The sequence below is a fragment of the Empidonax traillii genome, unplaced genomic scaffold (assembly GCF_003031625.1).
Source record: "Empidonax traillii isolate 1590-97213 ecotype Southwest subspecies unplaced genomic scaffold, ASM303162v1 scaffold103:size1334136, whole genome shotgun sequence".
Taxonomy (NCBI): Eukaryota; Metazoa; Chordata; class Aves; order Passeriformes; family Tyrannidae; genus Empidonax; species Empidonax traillii.
The window spans coordinates 1,120,665-1,136,286 of record NW_020955296.1 but is presented as its reverse complement, the minus strand read 5'-3'; the positions used below and the strand labels follow the sequence as shown (position 1 = coordinate 1,136,286).

Genomic DNA, 15,622 nt, shown 5'->3' with positions numbered 1-15,622 from the left:
AAAAAAAAAAAAAAAAAAAAAAAAAAAAAAAAAAAAAAAAAAAAAAAATCAGTCTTGACTGTAGTATTGAAATACTGCCAGGGAGTTTATAATGCTCCCCAGGCACTTAAAACAAAAATGTCTAACAAGTCATTAAACTGAGATCTAGTCAGAGTTGGGCACTTTCATATTGGTGAACCATTTGATGCAGAAAACCCATTTTAACAATGACCAGGATGACACTTTTGGTAATTGACTGGTGGTGTGTTGTTGGCATTAAGTCTACCATTATTGGTCTATGTAAGACTAACTTGCATTTTTAGCATCTAAAACCTACATTGCCTGTACCCATCTGTTAATGCCTTCTCAGATTTATTTAGTCTGAGAGAAGTGAGTTAATTGGTTTTTTATATTTGAGAAGGCAGCATTCCTGAGCTGTGCTAGGATTTAGCTGTGCTAAATCCTAAGTAATACTCTAGAGGAATCTGCCTCTCCAATGAGAGCAGGAAAGCCTAGGGAAATAGCTGGCACATGTAACCATATAATTTTGTTAACTAAAACTGAACTATACAGATAGTCATTTAACAAAAACAGTTTGGCTTTTCTTTCCCTGGAATACTTTTTACTCCTATTCCTCCATCCTTGTGACAGAGTGACTTAGTGTCTGTGTTGGGTAATGCCAGAGAAAGACCATCTTCATAGTTATACTTTCAGATTTCTTGCTTACTAGTCAGAAGAACATTAAATGTAAGTAAAATTTAAGTGATGTTCTTTGACACTGAACAGCAATTACAAAAGTAACAGTGTGTTGCATTTCTTTCTCAGCCAGGTCAACTTGCCCCTTACTGCTCTACTTATCTGTTAAACTGGTAAGTAACTTTGTAGGATGTAGAATCCAAAGTGAGGGCAAGAACCATAAAGCATTCCAACTGAGAAGGATAACATGAAGAAGCAGTGACTAGAAAAGTTATAAGGAATTAAGTAAGTATCCTATGACATATTAAAGTAGTTCCAAACAAATCAAGTGTCTCAGACGCATATCAATTCTGATGAGTAATTTAAAAAAACATTTGTAATACTGAATCTCACAGAGTTGTGAGGCACAACTTTTCATGTTTGCCAGAAAGATCACATTTATCTACTTACTTTCTAGTTGTATTCCTTATTACAATCTATGCTTGCTTGTTATTAACATAAAAATAAGCCCTATTTTTATGTTTTTCCACTCCTGTAGTACAAAGTAGCATTTATCATCCTGTAACAAAACCAGTTACTCTCCATTCTGCTCTATATAGGCAGCACTGATGTCAGAGGACTTCTCCCTTGTGCAATGCTCTTGAAAGCACATTACAACAAATATATTACTATACTAACCGCTGCAGAGTATCCACCCAAAACCCCCGAGGGCAAACATGAGCAACTTGTACTTTTTTCCTGCCATTGCCATCTGTCTTTTGGTTACAAACTGAATGTTTTCATAATCAGTCTACATACTGGATTTTTTTGTGATTGCATCATATTTGATCATACACACTCTGTCTCTTTTCAATTGTATATTTCAATTGTATATTTCTGTAACTGACTTGAACGAGCATCTAAACTTGGGTTCTGACATCTTTAGTTGTAAAACATTCTCACTAAGCTTATGTGCCCAGTCATCCACAAGACTGGGAGCCCTAACTGCGCACCCTGGACAGGGTTTGTAAAATCTAAGTTGACCATATTAGGTAGAAAGAGTGAATTCTTTGTTAATGATGATGATTAGCTCTAAAACCAAATGTAGAGTACTCTTGCGTATACACCCGTAAACGCTTGGGGTGTTTTCTTAGAGATTTCACAGAGGTAGATTGCTGATTTTGTGTGCCCAAGAAACAGGATGACTGTTTCCTAAAATACAAATTCTGCTGCCGTTACGAAGGCATTGGGAACTTGTCAAGATATCTAAGCAGTAAAAAAGGAAAAATCTCCAGAGTCTGTTTGGACTTGTCATGGTTTAACTCAAGACAGCAATTAAGTACCATGCAGCTGCTCGCTCACTTCCCCATTGACCCCATGGGGGATGGGGAGGAGAATCAGAAAAAGAAAAGTAAAACTTATGAGTTAAGAACAGTTTAATAATTGAGATAAGGTTAATAATAACAATGATAACAATAACTCTAATGAAAAGGAAAGAGAGAGGGAGAGAAAAAAACTCCCAAGAAACACAAGTGATGCACAACATAATTACTCAGCCCTTGCTGATCGAGGCCAAGCCCATTCCCAAGCAGTGAATGGTGGCTTCAGGCCACTCCCCCCAGTTTCTATACTGAGCCTGATGTTCTGTGACATGGAACATTCCTCTGGTCAGTTTGGATCAGCTGTCCTGGCCATGCTCCCACCCAGCTTCTTGTGCACCTCCTCACTCACCGGCAGAACATGGGAAACTGAAAAGTCCTTGATTTAGAGTGAGCAGTATTTAGCAACAACTAAAATATCAGTGTTACCAACAGTGTTCTCATACTAAATCCGAAACACAGCACTGTATCAGCTGCTTGGAAGAAAATTAACTCTACCCAGCCAAAATCAGGACAGGTCCACTTTGGCTTCTCAAAAATGGGAAGACTTCCAACTAAGCCATTTAAAAGTTTAATAATATTTTCTGTAATTTAAAAGCATAGGTAAAAGTGAGCCATATGATAACTGTCCTTTGAGCTCACAAACAAGTCACTTTTGAACAAGATATCATGAGGTTTATGTTGCCATCTGATAAAATGAAAGTTAATACCTGCAGTTCCAGATGTGATTTCAGATCTTTGATTTATACTGGATCTCTCAAAAAACCCCACAAAAGTAATCTATTTGTGATCTGTCTAAGCAGAAACAATCCAAGAAATTGAAGCTGATAAAGAATTTCATGTTTTGATATGGGTAAGGATCAGGCTTTTTATATTTTTAGAACTAAGTTAGTTTGTGATACTTAAGACTCCCATGTGAAAGAGTGAGAGTACTGGTATTACCATCATATTAACTACTAAGTCGGAACACAGTGGTGCATGTAATGCATATGAGTAGTATCATGTCAAATTCCAAAATTTATGAGGATGTTTTTGAGCAGATCTGGAACTTAGTCTTAGAAAATGACAAATGATGAAAAAAAGTCATGACCTGAACATACTCTGAAATGGGATAAAAAGAAAAGAAATTGCCATCAGCTAGGTAACATTTTGAGTAATGGCTATAAACCTGAAAACCTGAAACCTGAAGTGGGAAAAGTAAGATAAATCTGTTTAAAAAAAAAAAAAAAAAAAGAGTTCACCAGAGCTGTTCAAAGAGCAAATCTTCCCTTTTTATTTTTATCATGACATCTCTCTGTGTAAGTTGGGATTGGTCTGTTTGCCTTTAGTGATCCTGAGGCGATATGATAGCTCTACATTTTTACATAGTTAACGAAGCTGTGAGCCATGAGGCCAAACATCAGCTGAACATAGATCAGTAAACCCAAGCAGCTGGATAAAGCAAATTGAAAACTGTAGCAAACATATTACCATATGAAATAGTTACTCCATTCAGCATGGGAAGAAACCTCAGCTGAAGAACTTGAGAACATGTGTTTTTAGAAAAATGTACCCATTTGGACAAGAGAACTTAGAAAGCTATGTGAATTGGAGGGGTCCAGTAAATGTCATTTATGAAAAACACTTGTATGAATTATTGGTTAAATTTTGGTATTTAATGCTGCATTTTCAGCCCCCTGATTCTTGTTAATTTAACCTTTACCTTTTTGGGTTGACAGAAAAAATAACTATTGTTCTACTTACAGCTAAGAGTTTGTGTATGGTGCAAAAGCTTCTCTTCCTGATAATGGTTCCTTGCAAATTTCCAAAACAAATACAAAATGGATCTTTTGACTCATCTGTTTTATTGGGAAATTCAGTGTGCAGTCTAAATTGGGTAAATGAATGTTCTGTTGCAAATAATCTACGTTCTGTAGAAGGGAATATCAGACTATATGCAAAAGATGGAAAATGCAGATTTGTTAATTTAACTGAAATCAGGCACTTATTTCAGAATAAGTGAACTGGAAATCCTTCATATCTTCTTCTCTACTATGCCATTCTTTGTTTGAAAAAAGAAAATCAACTTTTTTATCATCTATTGTAGTAAAACAATCTGATTCAATAATATTGGAAAGAACACCAATGCAGACAACAGACAAGTGATTTAAAACAGATGTGAAATTCCCTCTGTGTAGAAAATTATAGGCATTGGTGATGACATTAGATGCATATGACTAATCACAGTTAATGCTTGCTGTTGCCAATTAGCTTTATTAGCACAAGCAATTTGAGCACAGCATGACATTACTTTAATTACTGTAAGCAGCTTGTTCATTTATTGAGTAGCATGCATTTAGAAAAGGGTTATTCTATCTGCAAATTAATCACAAACCTCTTTATCATGAGAAATTCAGGAACACTGAGGAAAAAAGGCTTTACCGTGCAAATAGAAAAAATGGGTGATAAAGTCTGGCAGTAATTTTAGTATTTTACTACTATTTTATTTTTTGATAAAAAGACAAAAGCTATTGTATGATTTCTGTCTGAAAGCTGGACATGAGTGAGACAAAATTACTACCATTAGAGATAAGGCAAGACATTATGACCATTAGGTGGTAGCAATGCAAAAAAAATCTTGTGAAAGTGAACAGCAAAAATAAGGCTAAAGGTATCTAGGAAACCAAAAACACCAACCCAGGCTCCAATCTGCACAAGAAACTTATTTTCTCCTTTTTATGTCATATGAAGATATGTTTGTTGGTCTGTAACATAGGTAAAAATTTGCAGATCAGAATACAATATTCAATGGGTGGAGTATGCATAATTTCATCAGCAAAACGCAAAAAGAGTCATCATGCAATTACGTTACTCAAAATTGCTATAGCGAATGAAACAGAGCTGCACTATGAGCTGATTGCGTTTGCACCACCACTCTGGCTCACAAAACTATTAGAGAAAAGAAAATCATGTTGATGTCTTGGAAACAAGAATTCAAAATAAAATATTTTTTTTCCCCTTTGTAGGCTTCCCCTAAGACTTTATAATATCTCAGAACTTTATAGTTCTTAATTTGAAAAGTAACAGATTCAAGAGACAAAACTTACATCTCCTTTATTTATGTCTGTCTGGTTTAGCAGGGAACATGGAAGTGCTGGGTTAATGGCCGGACTATGTGATCTTGGACATTTTTTCCAGGCTAAGTGATTCTATGATTCTAAGTACAATGTTGCATAAAGGAAGGTTGGGTGACTTACGCTTTGGTTTTCCTGTGGCCTGAGTCCACAAACCTCCTGTGAATTGTCCTTCAAATGAGAGGATACATTCAGACTATGTTTTCCACTGCATCAGCTCCGTGTCTGCTTTCAGTCCCAGGACATCTGCAACTCAAAATTTCTACTGACTTCTGACAAAACTGAATTTGCCAGCCTAAGTTTCTTTTCAGTAATGTCAATGGTTTTATTACACTTGCATGAAGGTCTAACTGTGATGATATACCTGTGTTCACAGAAGAATTTTGCTGGTAGAGCACTCAGATTGTGTATACCCACTACCCTTTGTTATAAGCCACTACACTAATCAGGCTGATTCTCGGCCTAAAGGATCTCCCCTTAAAGCCATCAGTGGAAAGGAAATGACACAGCTGATCCTTCAGTGGGCAGCTGCTCATCATGAGAGACAAGAAGTAACTCAGGATCAGAGCCACAAACATATTCTCTAATTGCATAAGCCACCCAACAGGCATGCCATGAAATGGATGACACTGAAGATGGATCAATTGCATTTCCAGATTTCTGTGTAATCAGATCTGGGAATAGGTACAATAATGTTGAGGACTGGAGATAACAAAGCTAATCCTTAAAGCTGTCATCTGTTACTTTTTACGTACCCAAATGGCACACATTCAGCATGGAGCAGTACCAAAAATGTAGATGTTTTTTGTGATGAAGCTTACTCATGGAAGATGCAGAGCGAGATCTTGTCATAAGCAATCACCTTGATTGGTAGTATCTATTACAGGCTAATGTGGATGGACAATACTGCTCTCATAAGTCATAGCCAGGAGGAATGTCAGCCCATTTTGGGTTACAAGTTGCAGGAATTCACTCAGAGAAAAATGAAGGAGGGTTTAGTACTGGTGCCAAGGATTGTTGACCTTTACATCCCAAGGTACTGCTCAAAAAGGTATTTCTTCATGTGTACCAAAGACATTTTAATTTCCTGGGATTTACAGCACCTGAAGGGGATCTGGATCCAAATACTCACTTTTTCCATACAAAGAGTAAAAATGAACCTCTATGATAGGAATATGTCCACAACAGAACAGGCAAATTTTGAAGACATATATAGATAATGGAAAAGCCACCAAGCAAAAGAATAAATGAAAAATTAAGGAAAAGGAAATATATGCAGCAAAAAAAGACAGGTGTAGGGTAACAGCAGTTTTAAGGGAAAGACTGCCATACAGCTGAATGACTGGAAGGAACTCAGGACCATATAGCCTGCACGATGTCTGTGTTCAAGGAACATGGAGTGGTGTAGCTTCATACCCAACACCCACTGCAAGGTGAAAAAGCTACAGTTTGAATGCTTGCTAGCAGTGGATAAGCAGTGAGCAGATGCTTTAAGAGGAGTAGCTCATGTGTCTGGATTCCCAGATAAGCTGTTCTGTGTGCCTGCACTCATCATCATCTCATAATACCCATCACATGAATACACAGATTTCTGTGTTGTGCTCAAGGTCCAGTCTGAGTAATCATAGTTTATCCCAATTTTCCTGTGCAGTTTCTACTGAGATATGGTTGTTGGTAGCCTAACAAAGATATGCTATGAAATTATGTGCTTTTGTGCATGTGCTGCATCACTGTGAATATCATAGTTGAAAAAGCAACACCAGTGAATGCAATTATAACACAGAATTTTTTAAGATAGGAAAAGACCCCTGAGATTGTCAGGTCCAACTGTTTACCAATAAACCATGTCCCCAGGTGCCACATTCAGACATTTTTTGAATGTTTCCACAGGTGGTGTTTCCACCACTTCCCTGTGTGGCTGTGGGCAAGATACCTTTGCTTTAGCTCCCATTAGCTGCATTGTTTGCAACAGAGCATGACCACAACACATTAGTGCTGCTCCATTACTTGTTTCATGTCTCCCTCGGAGTGGTACCCTGGGCCACCTCATTGTTTCTGCTCCTGAGGTGTGCACACTGTTTGTCCCTGATGAACCGTGGCCAACGCATGCACTCCCTCTTGTTGAACTCTGTTTTTCAATATTTTGCCCACAGCTGCCCAGGGAAGTGGTGTTAATGAGGCAAAGCTCAGCTTTCGGTAACTGAAAGCTTTCAGTAATTGAAAGCTGAGCTTTTGCTTCATTAACAGGAAAATACATATTAGTTTTCATACCTCTACATATGCTAATGACTAAAGGTACCCAAACTCCACCCAAACATGAAACTACTTCAATTATAACTTGACCTTTTTCCCTCCCTCAAAGACAACATATAAACATAGCAGAAGTGGGGAGGGAGTTCAGAGGAGATTCCATCTTTGTATCCTGGGACAATTGACAGGCTGTACCTATCTCGTCCCCTCATAGGGATGCCTATTGGGTAAGACTTGAACACTCAGCTACATAGAGTGCATCCTTGGGAAATTTGGAGTGCTGGCATGTGCTGTGATTGTACTTTTAGTGCTATATACTCACCTTGCAATTTAATGTGTTTGTTGCCATCTGTATTACTCATATTTTAAGTATTCACGTGTGCTTCTGTGGGCGATGTATTTATCATTGATAATCCAGTAAGAACCTGCATCTCTTTGCTCAATAAATGATGCCGGTTTGTATCTGGATGTGAGAGTCATTGACCATGACCAAACTTTCTAGTCCAGCCATGATAGTTCATTGGGTGTGACCAGACTTGTAGCATCTCGTACTGTTTGTGAATCTGTAATCGTGGTAGTTCTTACTGAACGTGACCGGACTTACAGTGCCACTGCATTTCTGTTGCTTAACGTTTCATTGGTTGTCACTCAGAATCAAAGCCCAGCTGCCAGCTTGTTCCAACACCTGACCACTCTTTCAGTGAAGAAATTCCTAGTATCCAGTCTAAACCTCCTCTGGCACAACCTGAGGCCATTTCCTCTCACCCTGTCACTTGTTAGAGAAGAGGCTGACCCCTACCTTGCTGCAAACTCTGCTCAGGTAGCTGTAGAGAGAGAATAAGGTCTCCCCTGAGCCTCCTTTTCTGCAGGCTGAAAAATCCTAACTCCCTCAGACACTCCTCATAAGACTTGTGTTCCACACCTCTCACCAGTCCCCTGCTCTTCTTGCGCCACACTCCTGCATCCCAGCACAGAAGGGAACTGAATCCCTTCCTGATTTGTCTTAAAAATCTGTGCAGGAGGGGAAAGTGAGGAAGAAAAGGAGATATTAGGATGGATTTCCTTCCAAAGTAATATTTAGGGGAAGAACACTAATTTGATGTTTTTGCTTAAATCTGACTGTAACAGTTTTAAATTACATGAATTATAAATGCTCATTGAGTGTTGCAAGGTAGAACTGCTTGGAGATGTTTCCTAAATAAGGTTGGATATAGGTTGATGGTTTGGACTTTTTAGTCTGATCCCAACTAAACATGGAACCACAAAGAATAAGCATCACAAATTTACAAAGACATACTATTTCACAGGTAATCAAATAATATATTAAGGTTTCCAAATACAGAGTTAGAACCCTAAATTTAGGGATCTATTTTTAAAAATCTATTTAAACACTGCTTAATAAGGAGAGTTGGAGGTTAACAGCCCTCCATTCTGCATTTGGTGTAAAGGTAATACTTATTCAAAAAGAACTGATGAGTGACTGGGACAAGATTTCTATACCCCACACCCCTAACCAGTGTTTATACATTCTTAAACCAAGTCCTCCTCAATTCCCCAAAGCTTTTTGTAATTTCATTGGCAGGGTGGGATTGAGGAGTGGAGATGGAGAGGTTCAGAACAAACAAAAGGGAAAGAAAAAGGTTGAGAACTATTTCAGCAAAATTCAGTATGGAGAAAATCCAATTAATCAGACAGAGCAATAAAAGAGTATGTAGAAAACACAATGATGAGGATACGTGGAACTGCACACAAAAAATGTAATTCACATTGCTTACAGTGGATTATTTTGCAGATGAGAGGACTATTTTGCTATTTAATGTTTTCTGAATATTCTATGAATTAGTACTTTGTTTTAAAAATGCTGTCTTGAGAAAAGATGAGTCTGCTTCTTAATAGCCCAGAATGACTCACAAGGCTTCATGGTTGACACCAATTGCATTTTAAAGGTCTTAGTTTACAAAAGTCTAATAAAAAATATTTTAGACAACTCTATATATTGAAATGTCTTTCAAAGCATTAGAATTTCCCTAAATATCACATATATTTTTCAAATAGGAGTTAATGCAGGAATAAAATGCTAATGAAATAAGCAAGCTAACCATAAATATACACTAAATGGGTAAATTTCATTTATATAAACTGTGAATGTCATTTTCTATCTGTAGGCCACACAGTGAAAACTGACAGAAAAATGTGATGCACTTTAAAGAGCAAGATCTCTGTGGTGACAGAAATCATGGAAAAGAAAATTATCTAGCTATTTCTAATATCTTGGGTTCATGTGAGAAAAAAAAACAGAACTGCCACTTCAAAGGGTTTTTTCTTAGTCTTCAAAAACTGCAGTAAATACTAGTACTATGCACAGTATCTATAGGACCTTTGCAATAGAAGAAACTACCTCTAATATGTGTTGTGCTCCTTCACGCACAATCTTGCGGCTTTTTTTTTTTTTTCCCTTACTGATTTTTTCTTACCTGTTTTACAAGTGAAAAAGGAAAGCATCACATTTTAACAAACATAGTTTGAAATTTGGCATCACATTCATGAATGGAAACAATTCAATGAAACCTTAAGACAACATAAAATGAGTTTTTTCAGCTTCATGATTAGTTGGTGTGTTTTTTTTGCTAATAAGCCAGTTTTCTTCACGTTGAATTCTGTAACAGAGAATATCAACAGTAATATTCTTCACAATCACTATGCAAAGGTATTCCTTATTGTTGCATATTCAGTTCACTTGCATTGTAATTGAATAAAATAAGGAAAGAATGACCATATGTAGTGTCATATCAAAGACATCCAATACACTTAACAGATGGGACACTGATCATTCTCCTATTCCATTCCTCCTCTTGAAATGTTTATTTTTCCCAGTGGAAGCCTGGAGTGACCTAATTCAAAACGGAGACATCTAGGTTTATCTGAGGGAAGCAAAGCAAAAATGGGTGTCTCATTTTACCTTGCAGCAAGGTCAAAGGAAGTTCTCTGATAGCTTCTGGAGATGTCTGCTGCTAAATAAGGCAGTGGAAGTATTTGCATTGTTTCCCCACAGCATACAATGAAATCTTCTAGCCACTTATGCTCCAAGTTTAGCTCTTAAAATATGAAGGATTTCAAGAAGTTTCAAACAGCTGATTGCCAGTAGGACTATGGATACTACTTAAATGTAAATACACAAACTTTGAAAGATTATAAGATTAATTGTGACAACATTCTTTTCTGATTTCTTATTTCATCTTATTTCTCCACATTCAGTTGAAGTCCAATTTCCCCTCAGTTTTGAATTCATCAGTGAGAATAAATGCCTACTTAAAAAACATACAGAGTATATTTCCTATCATATTTGACTGCTGTACTAACTGTGTTTACAAAGGTCCAGAATATCAGTAACCAGCACAAATTTTTGAAAGGAGGCTACATTTACATGAACTGAACAAACATTCTGACAAAGTCATTGAGGAAGCCAGAGCAGACAGTCTGCCACACCAGTCAAATATTAATACTGAAATACATTGAACATATATTGAACTGGGGACTGCTATCCTGGATGGGTCCTCTCCTGACTTTTTGTACTCTCCCATGGGAAATAGAAAAAGCCCTGATGTTGTGCAGACACTGTTCAGCAATAGCTGGAACACTGACGTGTTATCAACAGTACAAGCTGCTGTGAAGGAAATGGAATCTATCCCAGACAAAACCAGTACACCTATAAAGGTGACAAGTCAGAGTAGACACCTGAAAGCTGATATAGCACCAAAGTCCTCCCCTTAAAAACAAGCATTATATTCTCACTTTGCATGAAGTAACTAGATTTTTCATGTTGTTTTGACCACTCGATAAGTAACTATCTTTCCATGTCCACAACGTATGTAGGTATTTACATAAGAACAAGTTGTTCATTTGAAAGACAGCTAGCCAGTGGAATTCAGAAAATGATATATCTCATCCTAAAGTACACAGTTCTCTATAGTTAAATATATTTGCAGTGAGCTCCAATGGCCATGTTGAAGAGGTGTCTCAGCTCTAGTGGAGCCAAGGTAACTGACTGGCTCATTGCAGCTGCCTAAGAGTAGGTAGGTAGGCAAAATAAATGTTGCCACCCTTTTTTCCACATCTTGACAAAGAAAAATTTTAAATACATTTTTCTTTAGCTTAGGGAGATCTTTGCAAGTAAAAAGACAACTTTTTCCCTTCTCACCCCACCCCAATCTACCTTTCCTCAGCTACTTGTTGCTCCTAATTCAAAATACCAGATACAAGCTTTAAAATCTGCAGTAATTTAAAACCTCCTATTGGGAAAACACTTTTCTAGCCATGGAATATCATCTTGCAGCTGAAGTGTCTGTCAAAATGCGCAGATCTTCAATATTGTATTAGGACTTTAATTATGAAAGAATTCCTTTTAGACTTCAGTAGAGTCTGTGTTTAGACTAGGAAAAGTCCAAGAAAGGACCTTAACAGGTTAGCAAAGGACAGATGGAAAAGCAAGAGTCTATTTTATGCACGTGTGCATATCTTTACCCAATAGTGCAGGCAAACCTTTGAACCACCCACAGTATTTAATTTATTTGTTGACATGTGCATCATGCCAGATTCTGCAGCTACTGATATGGATTCCTTTTTGCAAAGACATATTAATGACATCCAGGATATATAGAGAAAAACCAACTGGAAACAGAATAAGCATTATTATTCCTTTTTTTTTTTTTCTTGCTAGCCAAGTCTACATTGATACAAGTGCTTATTACAGAAATCCTTATGAAATTTCTGTAGATATATTATAAAAACAGCCACAGGTATTTTCCCAGTTTATAATACTTCTTGGCTTTACTTTCAGTGTATATATACAATGCTTATTTGATAAATATTATTCAATTATAGAAGAAAACTAGTAAGCTAGCTGTCTGACAGGCATATTTCTGTTATGTTTTGGGTGGTTTTTTTTGGTTCATTTAATTTGCTTTATTCAGTTGTTTAGGGAAAATGGAGCCCGTAGATTTTCAGTAATAATTGAACTGCTGTGCTGAAAGAAGGAAAGAAAGAAAGAAAGAATAAACACACAGGGAAGTTTCTAACCACTGAACTAATCTGAAGAAAAACTACCCGTTTTTTTTACCTCTGCATCTGTACATTTAGAGAATTAAAATTTTGGGTGAAAAATGAACTGTCTTTATCCTTTGTAAAAAGAGAAGTAGTAAAACCTTACAGTGAAGACTGGCTTATAAAATCAGACATTTATGACTGAAGTTCTGAAGAACAAACCTTTAGTAAAAAATTTAAATCTATTTTTAAAGGCTTCTAGGTAATATGGGCAAATGTATTTTTTTTAATAAACAGGCATTCACACTATCTACCTTTATAATCTAAGACTCTTAATATAAGTTCTTAGCTGCTCATATTTTCAGCAGAGAGCAAGAAATTGCTGAAAAATATTCAGAATCATTCTCAAAAATATTCAGAATCATTCTCTTGAGACCTCACAGATTCCTAATGTAGGTACTTATACACCTGAAGTTAGATGGTGTGAAACTCACTTTCTGAAAAATGCAGTGTTAGGTTCTGAACACAGCTATCAAAAAATGTGCAGTGATGTCTTCTCGAAACAATAAATAGCTTGAAATAACAGTTCCAAAAGAGTTATGAAGCGTTCTTATTTTAGTTTTATTGCAAATTAATATAATATTGTAGACTAAGATGGTAATCATTTTACTCTGAGTAACAACATACAGGAGTGATACGGGAGGGGTGACTTGGAAAGTACTAAATTCAGTATTTTTTTCCTGTTCACATGTATAAAAAGAATAAATTAAAAATGAACTGCTGGTTCAAACTCTACAAAAACATGAATCCCAAAACCTTGTGATGGCCTTCTTACACTGATAATAAAGAGGTGAAAGTTGATTAAAATATATCCATATAACAGTACTTCTAAACTTTACAGTTCTGCAGAGATGTTCAACCAAGTAATGATTTTCTCTACCTGACAAAAAAATATTTCTTTCCCTCACGTAAAACCAAAACATCCCCAAGTAACTCCATCTCTTTTGTAAGTGTTCTGTAGATTGGCCATGTGCACCTTAAAGAAACAGCAACCCCCTCTCCTCTGCTTCAGAGGTTGCAAACTGTTTCATCAGAACAAAATCCTATTTGCAAAAAATTCAAGTTAGACAAGAAAACCAAACCAACCAACCNAAATGCTCACCAAAAAATTATCTCAATAAGCAAAAAAAATTGTTAATTGTAGGAGCATGAACTGTACGATCAGTAACTGTAAACTATCTTCTCTTGCTGATGAAACTGGTGGTACCCACAGTGCTTTTCTGAACAAAACACAGCTCCATGGACATCCAAAAACCTGGTACAAGCTTAGCTTTCCAGAAGTCCTGTTTTCACAAGCTGTGCAGAGCAGGTGAACTCAATGAGATAAGGGAACAAAAGGATAAAAACAGGCCAGACATCTCCAAAATGAGGTGATTGCTGGGCATGGGATTAAAAATTTGAAATTGGAAAAAGTCTGAAATTTGGAGCAGCACATTCCTATCTCTAAGAAATAACCTTGTAATAGCCCAGCATGTTGAATTTTTTACCAGAAACAAAGCTTGTGCCTTACTGAATTTTAAATGCAACAGATGATTTCCATGTCTTCTAAATGACGGTTAGTAACAATTCTTTTATGGGTCATTTTCCTCTTATCTGTAAAAATAACAATTATTTTGTAATAAGGAGAGAGGATTTGAGAAACTGGGCCCAAAATGCCATGGGAACCAAGTCCTCAACACCATTCTACCACTTTGCTTCTTTCCAGTCACAGAAATGTGTTCATGTTTTTCATTCCTCCTCCTTAGTCAAGAGGTGCAGTCCTGGTGCCCACATAACTCATGTTTTGTGAATGATAGAATATATTTACCAGTATGACAAGATTTATGCCAAATAATTAAAAATATTTTTTGTTGAAATTATCCACTATTATGGCAAAACACGTACCTTTTTTTACTAGGTTTTGTACAGATCATATGTGAGTTTGGAAGACATATTTTAATACATTCCTGTTGTATTTTGACCCATTAATCTGTATTAGAATTAGTTCTTACAAACTTTATTTGCAACACAAAGAGTGCATTGTGCTCCTACAACAGTTTTAAACACAAATACCTTTATATTTCGGAATTTAAATAATCATAAAATCAGAAGACATTCCCTTGAATATAGACAATAATGTATTCAACAATCTGGACAAACCATCTTTCTTCTGATGACTGAACTTGCATATCGGTGTAAAGAATTCCAGAAATACCTTCCTCTCTAAAGCAGTATTTTTTCTGTTCTTATTATTTAAACAATTTTAACAAGAATCCTTTAAAGACTTGGGTCACTGAGAGTAATATATCTTGGGAGAAAACTAACCTTTAAAGAGTGACAGGGAACTGTATCACCTATTAAAACACATCTATTGAGACTTAAAGGTCAAAGAAGTTGTACCTTCTCATAAATATAGTCCTTCATAGCTCTTTGGCTGAACACTCTTTTTACAAGGGCCTTTTTTCATTGCCTAGTATGAGGAGAGCTAGGAGAGAAAATCCAGCAGTTTTAAATATAGGAAGTCTATGGAATTTAATCCACCTAGTTACCTTTATAAACTTTTGAGATTATTACAGTTAAAAAAAAAATCAGCTCTTTTATCATAGTAAATACTTCTTTTACAGAATTTGAAAAAGGAAAAAAAACCCACTGACAGGGATAATTTTCTGGGCAAGGTGTCAAAAAAAATCTCAATATTTATCTCAACTTTTTTACTCCTTCATAAACCTCAGATATTTACAGAAGTCACTTGTGTAACCTGTCTGACCAAAACAATCAGAAGAAAGGTTAATAAAGTGGAGTGAAAAGTAGAAGTCTAGAGAAATAGGAGCTGTATGGAAACAGGTGCACAACGTGTCAATCTACAATCTACAAATGTTGTCTTGAACAGAATAAGCCATTAAATTCAGAAGATAAAAGGACACTGGAAGGTTTTTCATAATACATACAATATGAATACTTTTCTATGACTTAAAAAGGAAGCTTTTCTTTATTTTCATGCAACTTCATTAGGAAAATGCAGGAAATGCACTAAGATGAATCCATGACTAGCATGGTGATTATAAAAGGATTGCCCCAGAACATGAACTTTAACCAACCATTCTAAATATTCCTGATCCAAAGCAGGGTGCAAAAGTTCTTTGTGTG

The 15,622-nt window shown here is 36.3% G+C and overlaps 1 long non-coding RNA gene across 1 annotated transcript in view; it reads left to right on the top strand.

Annotated features, from left to right (window-relative positions):
• The window catches only part of LOC114056743, a 20,841-nt gene extending 5,219 nt beyond the window's left edge, over positions 1 to 15,622 (top strand). Inside the window, exons 2-3 of the long non-coding RNA XR_003571080.1 lie at positions 7,308 to 7,314; positions 15,612 to 15,622. This is a non-coding gene — a long non-coding RNA (uncharacterized LOC114056743). The remainder of the gene's footprint in view (positions 1 to 7,307; positions 7,315 to 15,611) is intronic.